Source organism: Cydia amplana, chromosome Z (genome assembly GCF_948474715.1).
Source record: "Cydia amplana chromosome Z, ilCydAmpl1.1, whole genome shotgun sequence".
NCBI classification, from domain to species: domain Eukaryota; kingdom Metazoa; phylum Arthropoda; class Insecta; order Lepidoptera; family Tortricidae; genus Cydia; species Cydia amplana.
Genome location: NC_086096.1, coordinates 21,347,378 through 21,351,582, shown reverse-complemented (window position 1 = coordinate 21,351,582; position 4,205 = coordinate 21,347,378).

The window sequence follows — 4,205 nt, the reverse complement described above, 5'->3', positions numbered from 1 at the left end:
AAAAAAATTGAAATTACAAACGTCTAACTTTGACAGCTTGACAATTTGTATACGTTGCAAACTTCTCACATTCCTTCCTCCTTCATTAATTTGAAGTAAGAATACTTGAGTAAACCCTAATCTTAGTACTCTTATACTTATTCTTGAATCACACACGTAGGAGTATATTTAAATTCATTATATTATATGTCACAAAAAGAAGGTTTTTTATATAGTATGTTTAATAACCTTGATCCATTCGCCCAAATATTCGCGTTGCAAAAAATGTCGAGCCATATTTTGTAATTATGTAATTACCTAGTTAAACGAATTTCTAGCACAGTAACTAGGTAGATATTACCTATCAAAACCGACTGACAGTAAAAATCAATTATCGGCAATAATGTGAAAATGAGCGTTGCGTATGTATACAACCTGTACCTCAAGCACCTGCGCCAACCCCGCCGCCGGATCACGTACTTATTAATTCCACAGAATAGAAATTGGATTCCTTTATTGGAGCAACGATTATTCGATTTTCATTTCACATTCGCCTGCTCCTAATTTATTCGAGATATAATTGAAGTGTCGGGAAGGAATTAAGAACGTCTGAAGTGTATTTTAATTTGGAGGATAATTCAAATAATGGGTAGGTATAATCGAATGTACTGTTTTGAGAAAGTACATATAAGTTAATAAAAAATATACCTACATACTGTTAGCTTAATCTTGTTTTAGAGATTCCGAGAACGGCTTAGAGAAACAAGAGGAGAGAAATGTCGATAAGGTAGAATTAGTACCTATACAGGATGTCCAGCGGCAGATTTCCGATTTCAACATTTGATTTAACCTTTTCGAAACCGTGTGAAACACAAAAGCTGTCACTCAGACGCCACGTCATTGAAGCGTCAAAACTGAAATTGAACTTTATGTACCTATATGCACGTAGGTCGATATTGCTCTTGTGGTCTGTGACCGATTAATCGGTCTTTGGCGTTGGACCTACGGTGCGGATATATCGGTCATTGGCGGTTGAAAGCTAAAATATATGACACCAAAACTATTTAATTTATTTTTAGGAAAAGACGATAAATGCGGATTTTTGAAAATTATTAAATTGTACAACGGGACTTAATCGCGTATTTAAGTATATTAGTAAATTTAAGCGTAAACGAATATCGACAGTCGATAAATCGAATATCGTTAGTGTTGTGTGTCAACAGAGTAACATCCCTAGTGAGCAAATCGTTCAAGCTGATAAACAAGACCAAATGCGGGTAGTTCGAAAAACTCGCGTGGATAGAAGATGTTGATGCCAACTTTAGCCAGTCTTCTCCGGGACCACGGGGACAACGCCTTCCTCGAAACGTCGGAGGTAAATCTTAAAACTTAAATACGCGAGATTTCGATATTTTTCCTAAATTGTACTTATGTAAATGTCCAGACCAATAATGATTTTAACTCCGTGGCCCAGACACTTAACTCTTTCGTGACCAATTCATTAAACTTGCCCACAACAGTTCGTATGCAAAATAAGCCAGTGTGTGCGCTAGGCTCTCGACGCGACGCGGCGCAACTTTTAATAGAGTGGCTTTGGTCATATGCTACTAGCTAGTAGCTGAGCGATCGTTTTATCTGGTAAATATGTGACCCTCGGTGTTTATTGTGTTTCTAGTTAGTTTATTGCATACATTCGAGCCGAGAGCGAAGTTCAGTTGATAAATGTAAAAACATCCTATTCTACAGCAGTCTCATGAATCTGGTGGTGTCACAGTACCCGGCTAGTGAAGTCTGGAGGCACTGGAATTCTATTCAGATGGATGGATTCGTTAGCATAGCTCGAAGGTAACCTTGAACTTAGTATTTTGTACACTAAAACAAGCCCCACGCTCCCCGTACTGCTTTACAAAAACTACTTTTTATCGATCTCTGCAATATTAGCCTTTAATCTTGTTCTGCTACCCTGTTGCGTTTGATAACTAAGTTGCACCATTACTAGGGCTTGCATTCCGGAATTCCGGAATTTCGAAATTCCGAAATCTCGGACCAATTCTCCGATATTACAATTCCGGAATTGAGACCACTGAATATCGAAAATTCTGGAATTGGATTTAAGTACTTTTATTAGATCTTAATACGTTTACTACTGAAAATTTCCGAGAAAACTACACAATGCTGGTGTTATTAGCCGTCACTGATAAAAGTCATTTGATTTAACATGCCCGTTAACGTAACCATATTTTTTTTACTTTTGATACTTGCTTAAGCAAAGCCATACATTTACTTGCCCAGAATCCTACCAACTCGAACGTTTTGATTTAAAATTTATAAACATTTGGATATTTTATTCTCAATTCAGAAAGAAGTTTCCTCGATGGAATTTTCGGATCCTGTAGAAGCTTATATTCTGAATTGGGAATTTAGGAACTAGTAAGGAAAAAACCAAACTTAAAAAGCGTAATCATAAAAAACAACCTTTACTCAGAAAAAAATAATCGTCATAACACAGTAAATGACCTTACCGAGATCGGAACCCCAGGACCTTCATCTTCGTAAACAGGACCACTTTTCCTACCTACCTACTAGGCTACGAAGCCGTTATATTTAGAAATTTTATAAAATTGGGCATGTAGCCGATTTCTAGCATCCGTAGTTTCCCCAAATAAATACACCGAATCATTGTAGTGAATAAAAGTGACCATTAGTAATAAGGTGCAAAGACGACACTACTCAATTTATTGATATTTTTCGATTAATAATACTTCAGATTAAATTCCTCTAAAACAATACTTTCTTGAATAAATGTAAAGTAAGTATCAGTATTTCATATTTTTCGTTGTTTTTCATTAAAAATTCTAATAAAAATATCATAAACCCTAATTCCGGAACCAGTTCCGGAATTCCGGAATTGGGACCCAATATCGAAAATCAGTTCCGGAATTAGAAACCGTCCGATATTGCAAGCCCTAACCATTACAGACATTTATTCATCTCTAAATAAAGACGAAGCCGCTAAGATTTTTTCTTGCTCCAAGCAAAGGAAGTACCTACTATATCTCATTGTAGGTAGTGAGTTAAACATCTGTTGGTAAGAAATATCGCACGCATAGCCAGATTAATGGGGCAGAGATAACAACGCAGAGTTAGAAGACCAGGAGCTATACGCACAATCAGTGCTTTAATAACAACATGCAATGATATTGGATTGAGAAGCAGAGCGTTTTGACAAAATTATTTAAGTAGGTAGGTATTAAAATTTAATTTAGATTTTAGTTTTCTTTCTTATGACTTTTCGTTATTTTCTAATTCAATATGAGGAAATAGTTATTTTCGATACAAGTGCGATAAAGAGGAAATTCGAAACGAGTGGCGATAAATTAAAACACGACCGAAGGGAGTGTTTTAAATCGACACGAGTTGCGAATTACATATTCGCACGTGTATCGAACAACGTTTTACAGTACATATGGCACTTTAAAGTTTCGACATACGCACGAAAAGTGCTATTTTACGCACTAGTGCGGAAAAGTAGCCCCATATGTACTGTAAATAAATGAACCAGGTTGTGGCACTGTCCCATTGGTTACTTGTAATAGACGTGACAGGCAGGAAATCAAATGTTGAAATAAGTTTGTCAAAACACTATAGGTACCTAAATATGTCGCACCTTATATTTTGTTCAAAACCTGATGCTCACTTACTTCTGCGACCGTAGTAAGCATTAGGTATTAATTTTCTAAATATGCTCCTAAAATTTGGTTCCATCTCCGCGACTGTTGTTTATGCAGTCGCGACACGCGCGCCGCACACCAACCGACTTAGAAGACGGAAGATGATGAAAATTATTATGAAGTATTATTTTTATCCCTGGTGATGGACGCGGTCTTATGAAAGGGCGGGCATTGTCCCCACTGCCTGACTACCGTGGATATTTTATTTTTATTACGAGGGGCGGCTGAAAAGTTCGCGGCCTTAGAAAAAAATGAAAGAGAGTATTAAAATAAATGTTTTTATTTTTCAATATAGTCCCCATGGAGTGATAAGCACTTTTCGCTTCGAGCAAACAATGCTTTAATACCGCCGAAAAAATAATCTTTTTCCTTCGCTTCAAAATGGCTCTCTACCGCAGCCTTGATCTGATTGTCATCGGCAAACCGGCGACCACGTAAGTCTTTTTTCAAATTTGAAGAAAGGAAATAGTCGCTCGGAGCCAGGTCTGGACTGTA